The sequence below is a fragment of the Schistocerca serialis genome, chromosome 10, assembly GCF_023864345.2.
Source record: "Schistocerca serialis cubense isolate TAMUIC-IGC-003099 chromosome 10, iqSchSeri2.2, whole genome shotgun sequence".
NCBI lineage: Eukaryota > Metazoa > Arthropoda > Insecta > Orthoptera > Acrididae > Schistocerca > Schistocerca serialis.
This window is the reverse complement of record NC_064647.1, coordinates 194,070,655-194,083,787: the sequence shown is the minus strand read 5'-3', so window position 1 is coordinate 194,083,787 and position 13,133 is coordinate 194,070,655.

The window sequence follows — 13,133 nt, the reverse complement described above, 5'->3', positions numbered from 1 at the left end:
GATACCATAGTTCATCAAGAGTAGTGACTGACGTATTGTGACGAGCCAGTTGCTCGGCCACCATTGACCAGACGTTTTGAATTGGTGAGAGATCTGGAGAATGTGCTGGCCAGGGCAGCAGTCGAACATTTTCTGTATCCAGAAAGGCCCGTACAGGACCTGCAACATGCGGTCGTGCATTATCCAGCTGAAATGTAGGGTTTCGCAGGGATCGAATAAAGGGTAGAACCACGAGTCGTAAGACATCTGAAATGTAACGTCCACTGTTCAAAGTGCCGCCAATGCGAACAAGAGGTGACCGAGACGTGTAACGAATGGCATCCCATACCATCACGCTGGGTGATACGCCAGTATGGCGATGACGGATACACACGATGACGAACACACCGCGATGTCGCCAAACACGGATGCGACCATCATGATGTTGTAAACAGAACCTGGATTCATCTGAAAAAATGACGTTTTGCCATTCGTGCATCCAGATTCGTCGTTGAGTACGCCATCGCAGGTGTTCCTGTCTGTGATGCAGCGTCAAGGGTAACCGCAGCCATGGTTTCCGAGCTGATAGTCCATGCTGCTGCAAACGTCGTCGAACTGTTTGTGCAGATGGTTGTTGTCTTGCAAACGTCCCCATCTCTTGACTCAGGGAGCGAGACGTGGCTGCACAATCCATTACAGCCATGCGGATAAGATGCCTGTCATCTCGACTGGCTAGCGATACGAGGTCGAGGGGATCCAGCACGGCGTTCCGTATTACCCTCCTGAACCCACCGATTCGATATTCTGCTAACAGTCATTGGATGTCGACCAACGCTAGCAGGGGTTGTGTGGCGTGGGCTGGGCGGTTTTTTAGGTTAGATGGCCTTGGGCAAGTACAGAAAGGGCAACAGCCTCAAAGGGTGCGGGGCAAAGTCAGGACATGCGGGGACCAAGCAGCAATCGGTATTGTAATTGTCAACTGTCGAACTGCGTTGGTAAAGTACCGGAACTTCAAGCGCTGATAGAAAGCACCGAAGCTGAAATCGTTATAGGTACAGAAAGCTGGCTTAAGCCAGAGATAAATTCTGCCGAAATTTTTACAAAGGTACAGACGGTGTTTAGAAAGGATAGATTGCATGCAACCGGTGGTGGAGTGTTCGTCGCTGTTAGTAGTAGTTTATCCTGTAGTGAAGTAGAAGTGGATAGTTCCTGTGAATTATTATGGGTGGAGGTTACACTAAACAACCGAACTAGGTTAATAATTGGCTCCTTTTACCGACCTCCCGACTCAGCAGCATTAGTGGCAGAACAACTGAGAGAAAATTTGGAATACATTTCACATAAATTTTCTCAGCATGTTATAGTCTTAGGTGGAGATTTCAATTTACCAGATATAGACTGGGACACTCAGATGTTTAGGACGGGTGGTAGGGACAGAGCATCGAGTGACATTATACTGAGTGCACTATCCGAAAATTACCTCGAGCAATTAAACAGAGAACCGACACGTGGAGATAACATCTTGGACCTACTGATAACAAACAGACCCGAACTTTTCGACTCTGTATGTACAGAATAGGGAATCAGTGATCATAAGGCCGTTGCAGCATCCCTGAATATGGAAGTTAATAGGAATATAAAAAAAGGGAGGAAGGTTTATCTGTTTAGCAAGAGTAATAGAAGGCAGATTTCAGACTACCTAACAGATCAAAACGAAAATTTCTGTTCCGACACTGACAATGTTGAGCGTTTATGGAAAAAGTTCAAGGCAATCGTAAAATGCGCTTTAGACAGGTACGTGCCGAGTAAAACTGTGAGGGACGGGAAAAACCCACCGTGGTACAACAACAAAGTTAGGAAGCTACTGCGAAAGCAAAGAGAGCTTCACTCCAAGTTTAAACGCAGCCAAAATCTCTCAGACAAACAGAAGCTAAACGATGTCAAAGTTAGCGTAAGGAGGGCTATGCGAGAAGCGTTCATTGAATTCGAAAGTAAAATTCTATGTACCGGCTTGACAGAAAATCCTAGGAAGTTCTGGTCTTACGTTAAATCAGTAAGTGGCTCGAAACAGCATATCCAGACACTACGGGATGATGATGGCATTGAAACAGAGGATGACACGCGTAAAGCTGAAATACTAAACACCTTTTTCCAAAGCTGTTTCACAGAGGAATCCCGCACTGCAGTTCCTTCTCTAAATCCTCGCACAAACGAAAAAATGGCTGACATCGAAATAAGTGTCCAAGGAATAGAAAAGCAACTGGAATCACTCAATAGAGGAAAGTCCACTGGACCTGACGGGATACCAATTCGATTCTACACAGAGTACGCGAAAGAACTTGCCCCCCTTCTAACAGCCGTATACCGCAAGTCTCTAGAGGAACGGAGGGTTCCAAATGATTGGAAAAGAGCACAGATAGTCCCAGTCTTCAAGAAGGGTCGTCGAGCAGATGCGCAAAACTATAGACCTATATCTCTTACGTCGATCTCTTGTAGAATTTTAGAACATGTTTTTTGCTCGCGTATCATGTCATTTCTGGAAACCCAGAATCTACTATGTAGGAATCAACATGGATTCCAGAAACAGCGATCGTGTGAGATCCAACTCGCCTTATTTGTTCATGAGACGGGAGAAAATATTAGATACAGGCTCCCAGGTAGATGCTATTTTTCTTGACTTCCGGAAGGCGTTCGATACAGTTCCGCACTGTCGCCTGATAAACAAAGTAAGAGCCTACGGAATATCAGACCAGCTGTGTGGCTGGATTGAAGAGTTTTTAGCAAACAGAACACAGCATGTTGTTATCAATGGAGAGACGTCTACAGACGTTAAAGTAACCTCTGGCGTGCCACAGGGGAGTGTTATGGGACCATTGCTTTTCACAATATATATAAATTACTTAGTAGATAGTGTCGGAAGTTCCATGCTTTTCGCGGATGATGCTGTAGTATACAGAGAAGTTGCAGCATTAAAAAATTGTAGCGAAATGCAGGAAGATCTGCAGCGGATAGGCACTTGGTGCAGGGAGTGGCAACTGACCCTTAACATAGACAAATGTAATGTATTGCGAATACATAGAAAGAAGGATCCTTTATTGTATGATTATATGATAGCGGAACAAACACTGGTAGCAGTTACTTCTGTAAAATATCTGGGAGTATGCGTGCGGAACGATTTGAAGTGGAATGATCATATAAAATTAATTGTTGGTAAGGCGGGTACCAGGTTGAGATTCATTGGGAGAGTGCTTAGAAAATGTAGTCCATCAACAAAGGAGGTGGCTTACAAAACACTCGTTCGACCTATACTTGAGTATTGCTCATCAGTGTGGGATCCGTACCAGATCGGTCTGACGGAGGAGATAGAGAAGATCCAAAGAAGAGCGGCGCGTTTCGTCACAGGGTTATTTGGTAACCGTGATAGCGTTACGGAGATGTTTAGCAAACTCAAGTGGCAGACTCTGCAAGAGAGGCGCTCTGCATCGCGGTGTAGCTTGCTCGCCAGGTTTCGAGAGGGTGCGTTTCTGGATGAGGTATCGAATATATTGCTTCCCCCTACTTATACCTCCCGAGGAGATCACGAATGTAAAATTAGAGAGATTAGAGCGCGCACGGAGGCTTTCAGACAGTCGTTCTTCCCGCGAACCATACGCGACTGGAACAGGAAAGGGAGGTAATGACAGTGGCACGTAAAGTGCCCTCCGCCACACACCGTTGGGTGGCTTGCGGAGTATCAATGTAGATGTAGATGTAGATGTAGTAATGTGCGATACGATAAACAGCCATCGCGATAGGCTACAATCCGACCTTTATCAAAGTCGGAAACGTGATGTTACGCATTTCTCCTCCATACACAGGGCATCACAACAACATTTCACCAGGTAACACCGGTCAACTTCTGTTTGTGTATGAGAAATCGGTTGGAAGCTTTCCTCGTGTCAGCACGTTGTAGGTGTCGCCACCGGCGCCAGCCTTGTGTGAATGCTCTGAAAAGCTAATCATTTGCATATCACAGCATCTTCTTCCTGCCGGTTAAATTTCACGTCTGTAGCACGTCATCTTCGTGGTGTAGCAATTTTAATGGCCAGTAGTGTAGTTCTAAGTCTAGGGGGATGATGACCTCAGATGTTAAATAAGTGCCATAGTGCTCAGAGCCTAGAACCGCTCGGTCACAGCGGGTGGCTACATTAGCACGTACCGCATGACGTTTGTAACCTGAGCGTACACAGCGTGCGCATTAATTAGTAGCGGAAACTGGCACGGATGAAAGGTTTTCGAGATAACTGCGTACGCATGGTTACTTGCCAACGCTCACTGTGTCAAACATTGTCCTACTTACTATGAGTGTATGCGACATGTAAAGTTTTTCGTAAGGCCCCATCTAACTCGACTCAAATTTGACCCATGACCAACAATAACAAGAAATGCAGTACTGCTGAACTCTTGTTAAAATAGCAAAAATTGGAAATGCGGAAAGATGAAAAGAAATTATCAGAAATTAAGTTTCATTACCGCAAAATATACTTTTTCGTTATGCTGGCCGCAGTGGTCTAGTGGTTCTAGGCGCGCAGTCCGGAACCGCGGGACTGCTACGGTCGCAGGTTCGAATCCTGCCTCGGGCATGGATGTGTGTGATGTCCTTAGGTTAGTTAGGTTCAAGTAGTTCTAAGTTCTAGGGGGCTGATGACCACAGAAGTTGTCCCATAGTGCTCAGAGCCATTTGAGCCATTTTTCTTTTTCGTTATGGCGAAAGACAAATTTTCGTTACTGCTAAATTAAATTAACAATTAATTCTGCGTAAATTTTTTACCTCCACATTTTTTTCCGTGGCATCCTGCGCACATAACAATTGCTGCTTGTAAATGGCGTTAGATCGAAGTTTGTGGTTCAAAATGGTTCAAATGGCTCTGAGCACTATGGGACTCAACATCTTAGGTCATAAGTCCCCTAGAACTTAGAACTACTTAAACCTAACTAACCTAAGGACATCACACACACCCATGCCCGAGGCAGGATTCGAACCTGCGACCGTAGCAGTCCCGCGGTTCCGGACTGCAGCGCCAGAACCGCTAGACCACCGCGGCCGGCTTCGAAGTTTGTGTGTTCACTCTACGACCACAGGCAAAAGTTACACAAGGTAGAGGACTGTATGTTGCTTTTATTACGGTATGTCGATGATTTTTGCTTTTGGGACGTCCAATCACAACTAGAGATGGGTCATTCACGAAGTAACGGGTTCAAAGGAACGGCTCAGCAAGATAAACGGAACGAGCGAGGAACGAATTCTAAGGGACGGTCTTTCGTAGTTCACTTCGGTCTCCGCATTCTACTTATACACTCCTGGAAATGGAAAAAAGAACACATTGACACCGGTGTGTCAGACCCACCATACTTGCTCCGGACACTGCGAGAGGGCTGTACAAGCAATGATCACACGCACGGCACAGCGGACACACCAGGAACCGCGGTGTTGGCCGTCGAATGGCGCTAGCTGCGCAGCATTTGTGCACCGCCGCCGTCAGTGTCAGCCAGTTTGCCGTGGCATACGGAGCTCCATCGCAGTCTTTAACACTGGTAGCATGCCGCGACAGCGTGGACGTGAACCGTATGTGCAGTTGACGGACTTTGAGCGAGGGCGTATAGTGGGCATGCGGGAGGCCGGGTGGACGTACCGCCGAATTGCTCAACACGTGGGGCGTGAGGTCTCCACAGTACATCGATGTTGTCGCCAGTGGTCGGCGGAAGGTGCACGTGCCCATCGACCTGGGACCGGACCGCAGCGACGCACGGATGCACGCCAAGACCGTAGGATCCTACGCAGTGCCGTAGGGGACCGCACCGCCACTTCCCAGCAAATTAGGGACACTGTTGCTCCTGGGGTATCGGCGAGGACCATTCGCAACCGTCTCCATGAAGCTGGGCTACGGCCCCGCACACCGTTAGGCCGTCTTCCGTTCACGCCCCAACATCGTGCAGCCCGCCTCCAGTGGTGTCGCGACAGGCGTGAATGGAGGGACGAATGGAGACGTGTCGTCTTCAGCGAGGAGAGTCGCTTCTTCCTTGGTGCAAATGATGGTCGTATGCGTGTTTGGAGCCTTGCAGGTGAGCGCCACAATCAGGACTGCATACGACCGAGGCACACAGGGCCAACACCCGGCATCATGGTGTGGGGAGCGATCTCCTACACTGGCCGTACACCACTGTTGATCGTCGAGGGGACACTGAATAGCGCACGGTACATCCAAACCGTCATCGAACCCATCGTTCTACCATTCCTAGACCGGCAAGGGAACTTGCTGTTCCAACAGGACAATGCACGTCCGCATGCATCCCGTGCCACCCAACGTGCTCTGGAAGGTGTAAGTCAACTACCCTGGCCAGCAAGATCTCCGGATCTGTCCCCCATTGAGCATGTTTGGGACTGGATGAAGCGTCGTCTCACGCGGTCTGCACGTCCAGCACGAACGCTGGTCCAACTGAGGCGCCAGGTGGAAATGGCATGGCAAGCCGTTCCACAGGACTACATCCAGCATCTCTACGATCGTCTCCATGGGAGAATAGCAGCCTGCATTGCTGCGAAAGGTGGATATACACTGTACTAGTGCCGACATTGTGCATGCCTGTGTCTATGTGCCTGTGGTTCTGTCAGTGTGATCATGTGATGTATCTGACCCCAGGAATGTGTCAATAAAGTTTCCCCTTCCTGGGACAATGAATTCACGGTGTTCTTATTTCAATTTCCAGGAGTGTAGTTCCCGGGAACGGGAAACGGTCGGTCTCTTTCCCGAACGGCACGTCGGCCGGTCTCGTTCCAGGCTCGGTCCCGTTCCCGCCTGTCTCGGTCTCGGTCTCGCTCGGCCGGCCTCGTCCTTCTTCGCGTGGCCACTCGTCGCAGTTACACTGCCGACTGCCCCTAGTTAGCTCAGTATTGAGTTGTTGTTGTTCGTTTCGTTCGCTTCGCACGCCCATTCTAGATCTGTTTCAAACCTTTTTTGAACCCTTGACTTCTGGTTCTTTTCGTATTCTATTCAGCGTCCACGACCGGTAATTGAAATGTATTTTATAATTACGTAAACTACATAAAAATTACGTGGCATATAATACATACATCTTTTCTGGTAAGAAAGCGGCGTATCAGCTTACTTCGCTATTTCAATAAACAGCAGAAGAAATACCTGTAAAAAGGCAAGATTTTTTTGCTATTACACGTGCAAAGGAAGTCGGCATGGCACACACGAGTGGCCATTTTCCGTCTTTTTTTGATCCAAGGTGAAAGAGCATGTTCCTTGTTATGGAAGGCAGACCGACTAACAACCGAATGAAGCCCGCGCGTCGTAATCGAGTGTATGGCGTCACATTTTGTAAATAGAATATAATGACTCCTACAATATTATTTCACTGGTACAGGGTGGCGCACGAAAAATCGGCTCCGAGTACTAGACTGCTCATTGTCACTTACCAGTCGTCATCTATTGTTTCGCAGTTGTTTGCATTAGCTTATTTGTCACTTCTTCAGTGCCTAATTATTACATGTTTGTCTATTCTGCTCGAAGCGGTCAACAAAACGTGCGTAATTGGCGAGCAGTCTGTACTCGGGGCCGGTTTTACGTGCGCCACCTTATATTATTTCACTGCGATCAGCCACATAACGCTACAGTTGGCTAAACGAGATGTTTTCCAGAATCACGAAAATTGCAAGTGTGTGAGAATCCTGTTATGAATAAAAACTCTGTACTCCAGAGGGGAGGCAAGTGTCCCCTCTTGGCGCCTTCCATCTTCAGTCTCCTATGCTATTAATTTTCAATTTTTCGTAAGAACCATATACCAAGCACGATGAACGGTGAACGAGTAAAAATGAACTGCTCCCATAAAAGAGCGATCACCAGTGAACTAGTTCCCAAGGATGAACGGCTTTGCCCATCTCTAATCACAACTGAATGAAACGTAATTATCATTCCATACGCGTTTCGCCTTTATTGTTTGCAAGACATCGTTGTCCTTGGATTCCGTCAGCAAGCTGTCTCACTTGTTGACAATAAATGTCAGGAGTGACGGATACACCTCGGGGAAGCAATTCTAAGTACACCACACCGTCGCAGTTCCACCAGATGCATAACGTTAACCTTTGTGGATGCGCCGAGGTCTTTGTATAGGAAGTCGCTGCTTCGTTTGGAGTCAAAAAATTCTTTCTTTTCTGTCTGTTAGCATCAAGACACCAGTAATGATACATATATGACACATTGCACATATGACAACCCACTGATTTCTGTGATTTTGGCTTAGAGCATGCGGTACGGATACACCCGATTTTTGAACCTTCCCCGTTACATACATATGTCTCTCGTTGCTGGAATGAATACTAACGTGGATCATTGTAGATTATTGTCTTTAAACGATCTTTATCAAACTCCGAAGGTCTTCCTGAATGTGGAGAGCCAGTAATGGCAAAACGATCCTCCTTAGAATGAGTAAACAATTTTCTTGCTGTACTATGTCCATACACGGCGAAAATGTTTCTGACTGCATCCAATGCGCCTGCCGCTGTAGCCGAACGGTTCTAGGCGCTTCAGTCCGGAACCGCGCTGCTGCTACGGTCGCAGGTTCGAATACTGCCTCGGGCATGGATGTGTGGGTTGTCCTTAGGTTAGTTAGGCTTACGTAGTTGTAAGTCTACGGGACTGATGACCTCAGAAGTTAAGTCTTATACTGCTTAGAGCCATTTGAACCATTTAGAGCCTCCACTGCTGTCGCCACTCCATTGAACACAAACAGAAGAATACGTGGGAAATGTGCCGATTTCTCCGCTTGGCACTCCGTTTCTTGGAGGTAGATTTCCACAGCTCCACTCACTACCCACAAATGACAAAATTACAACATGTAAACTCAAATAGCAACAGTGAACCACAAATAAAAAATGGCAATAGAAATATAAACCCATAGCATCCGGTATACCAGCAAGCAAAACCAAAAATCGCTACGAACTTATGCCTCAACCTACTTGCATAGCCAGAGATAGTTGTAAATACTCAAAACATTCCCGTGGAAATGGATTGTACCCAGTAAGTCTTCATATCGCTGCTGTAATAAAGTGAACGAATATTTCTGGTGTTACAGTTCCACTCAATCTCCTCTCGGAGCAAACCAATGAACCCACCACTGTAGCGTAGAGTGGTTTTCGTCTGGCACACCACTCCTGCACACTCACGTTTGAGGCGACCCTAGATAGAAAAATCCAGAGGACTCATGCAAGCAGATCTAGGATGCCATGGTACGGTCTGCACTGCTCTAACTATCCATGTTGGACCATACTGGCGCTTAACACGTCACTAACATCAACGGCAAAACGTGCCAGTATCACATCATGCATCTACCACATACGAGGTGCATTCAAGTCCTAAGGCCTCCGATTTTTTTCTCCGGACTGGAAAGAGATAGAAACATGCGCATTGTTTTAAAATGAGGCGGTGTTCATTGTCAATACGTCCCAGAGATGGCAGCACCGTACAGCAGATGGAATTTTACCGCCAGCGGCGAGAATGAGAACTGTTTTATATACTTAAAATGGCGACGTTTTCCTTACTTGAACAGCGTGCAATCATTCGTCTTCTGAATTTGCGTGGCGTGAAACCAACTGAAATTCATCGACAGTGGAAGGAGACATGTGGTAATGGAGTTATGGATGTGTCGAAAGTGTGTTCGTAGGTGCGACAGTTTAATGAAGGCAGGACATTGTGTGACAACAAACCGAAACAACCTCGGGCTCGCACAAGCCGGTCTGACGACACGATCGGCAAAGTGGAGAGAATTGTTTTGGGGGATTGCCGAATGACTGTCGAACAGATCGCCACCAGAGTTGGCATTTTTGTGGGTTTTGTGCACACAATCCTGCATGACGACCTGAAAATGCGAAAAGTGTCATCCAGGTGGGTGCCACGAATGCTGACGGACGACCACACGGCTGTCCGTGTGGCATGTTGCCGAGCAATGTTGACGCGCAACGACAGCACGAATGGGACTTTCGTTTCGTCGGTTGTGACAATGGATGAGACGTGGATGCCATTTTTCAATCCATAAACAAAGCGCCAGTCAGCTCAATGGAAGCACACAGATTCACCGCCACCAAAAAAATTTCGGGTAACCGCCAGTGCTGAAAAAATGATGGTGTTCATGTTCTAGGACAGCGAGGACGTAATCCTTACCCATTGCGTTCCAATGGCCACTACGGTAACAGGTGCATCCTACGACAATGTTTTGAAGAACAAATTGCTTCCTGCACTGCAACAAAAACGTCCGGGGAGGGCTGCGCGTGTGCTGTTTCACCAAGACAACGCACCCGCACATCGAGCTTACGTTATGCAACAGTTTCTTCGTGATAACAACTGATTCCTCATGCTCCCTACTCACCTGACCTGGCTCCTAGTGACTTTTGGCTTTTTCCAACAATGAAAGACACTCTCCGTGGCCGCACATTCACCAGCCGTGCTGCTATTGCCTGAGCGATTTTCCAGTGGTCAAAACAGACTCCTAAAGAAGCCTTCGCCGCTGCCATGGAATCATGGCGTCAGCGTTGTGAAAAACGTGTACGTCTGCAGGGCGATTACGTCGAGAAGTAACGCCAGTTTTATCGATTTCGGGTGAGTAGTTAATTCGAAAAAAAAATCGGAGGCCTTAGAACTTGAATGCACCTCGTAGCACAACGTTGTATGAGAGGTGATACCCTGAAGCAATCCTGGAAGGTCCCGTCACAGAAACAGGACGTACCGCGTCCACGTTAACGTGGAACAATGTGTGGCCCAGTGACATGATCACGTGGTACCTCTCACCACACATTCAGTGAGAAATGTCGTTGTGAGGAAAACTCGTGAGCAGGTACACCGTCACGAACCGGCGCTTAGTGAAAAAACAAAAAAAAAAAGATTCCAGCTTACCGAGTATCGGACCAGATCTGCGCCTGGGTCCAAGACTTCTTTGCAGACAGAACTCAACTTGTCGCTCTTAACGGAAAAAAAATTGACAGACGTAAATGTAGTTACCGGAGTACGACAAGGTAGTGTGGTAGGACCGTTACTGCTTACAATGTATACAAATGATCAGGCACAAAGTGTCGGAAGCTCTTTAAGACTGTTCACGGATGATCCGATTGTCTACAAGAACGTAGCAACGCCAGAAGACAGTACAGAATTGCAGGGGATTGATGAGTGATGCAGGCGCTGGTAGTTGACTCTGAACGTAAATGGTTCAAAAGTCTCTGAGCACTATGGGACTGAACTTCTGAGGTCATCAGTCCTCTAGAACTTAGAACTACTTAAACCTAACTATCCTAAGGACATCACACACATCCATGCTCGAGGCAGGATTCGAACTTGCGAACGTAGCGGTCGCGCAGTTCCGGACTGTAGCGCCTACAACCGCTCGGCTACACCGGCCGGCCCTGAACGTAAGGAAAATACGAGGGTTGGAACTTTAGTAGTGGAAACTATTTATTTACAACTCGTACAAAATAGATGCATGTTTCAAAGTTTTACTGACCTTCAAAGAAGTCACCAGCATTGTGTAAAGCCCGTTGCCAGCGATGTGGAAGTTGTAGGCTACTCTTAGCAGTGCCAGTTGTGTTGACAGTTCGAGCGGCGCGGTCTATTGCTCGACGAATTTGTAGCAGTTCTGAAGCGAATGCCGTGAAGTGTTTCCTTCAGTTTAGAAATCGAGTTGAACTCACGAGGGCTTAAGTGAAAGGAGTGCAGTAGGTGGTATAGCACTTAGCAGCCCCATCAGTCAAACAAATCAGTAACAACTTGCACTGTACGTGCTTCAGCATTGTCCTGCATCATGATGGTCAGGTCCTGCAGAAAGCGTCATCACCTCTGTGTGTAAGATACTCGTAGGTTGTGTTCCAAAAATGCACAGCATATGGTTTTATAAATGTTAATCCACGTTTCAGGTATGTGGTTCTGTAATAATTGTAATGTATATAGTTAACTCATGTAAGCCCTCCCTCAACCCTGTTATGTTATACCTTCACAGATCTTATGATGGCACCTTCAGAGTGCTGAAACCGGTCATCTAATAAACGATTGAAGCGATCGCGGCTTTTCAAGTACTTAAAAACGTATCTATACTACTGGCCATTAAAATTGCTACACCACGAAGATGACGTGCTACAGACGCGAAATTTAACCGACAGGAAGAAGATGCTGTGATATGCAAATGAATAGCTTTTCACAGCATGCACGCAAGGTTCGCGCCGGTGGCGACACCTACAACGTGCTGACATGAGGGAAGTTTCCAACCGATTTCTCATACACAAACAGCAGTTGACTTGCGTTGCCTCGTGAAACGTTGTTGCGATGCGTTGTGTAAGGAGGAGAAATGCGTACCATCATGTTTCCGACTTTGATTAAGGTTGGATTGTGGCCTATCGCGATTGCGGTTCATCGTATCGCGACATTGCTGCTTGCGCTTGTCGAGATCCAATGACTGTTAGCAGAATATGGAATCGGTGGGTTCAGGAGGGTAATAACGGAACGCCGTGATGGATCCCAATGGCCTCGCATCACTAACAGTCGAGATGACAGGCACCTTATCCGCATGGCTGAAACAGATCGTGCAGCCACGTCTCGATCCATGAGTCAACAGATGGGGACGTTTGCAAGACAACAACCATCTGCACGAACAGTTCGACGACGTTTGCAATAGAACGGACTATCAGCTCGGAGACCATGGCTGCGGTTACCCTTGACGCTGCATCACAGACAGGAGCGCGTGCGATGGTGTACTCAACGACGAACCTGGGTGCACGAATGGCAAAACGTCATTTTTTCGGATGAATCCAGTTTCTGTTTACAGCATCATGATGGTCGCATCCGTGTTTGGTGACATCGCGGTGAACGCACATTGGAAGTGTGTATTCGTCATCACCATAGTGGCGTATCACCCGGCGTGATGGTATGGGATGCCATTGGTTACACGTCTCGGTCATCTCTTGTTCGCATTGACGGCACTTTGAACAGTGGACGTTACATTTCAGATGTGTTACGATCCTTGGCTCTATCCTCCATTCGATCCCTGCGAAACCATACATTTCAGCAGGATAATGCACGACCGCATGTTGCAGGTCCTGTCGGGCCTTTCTGGATACAGAAAATGTTCGACTGCTG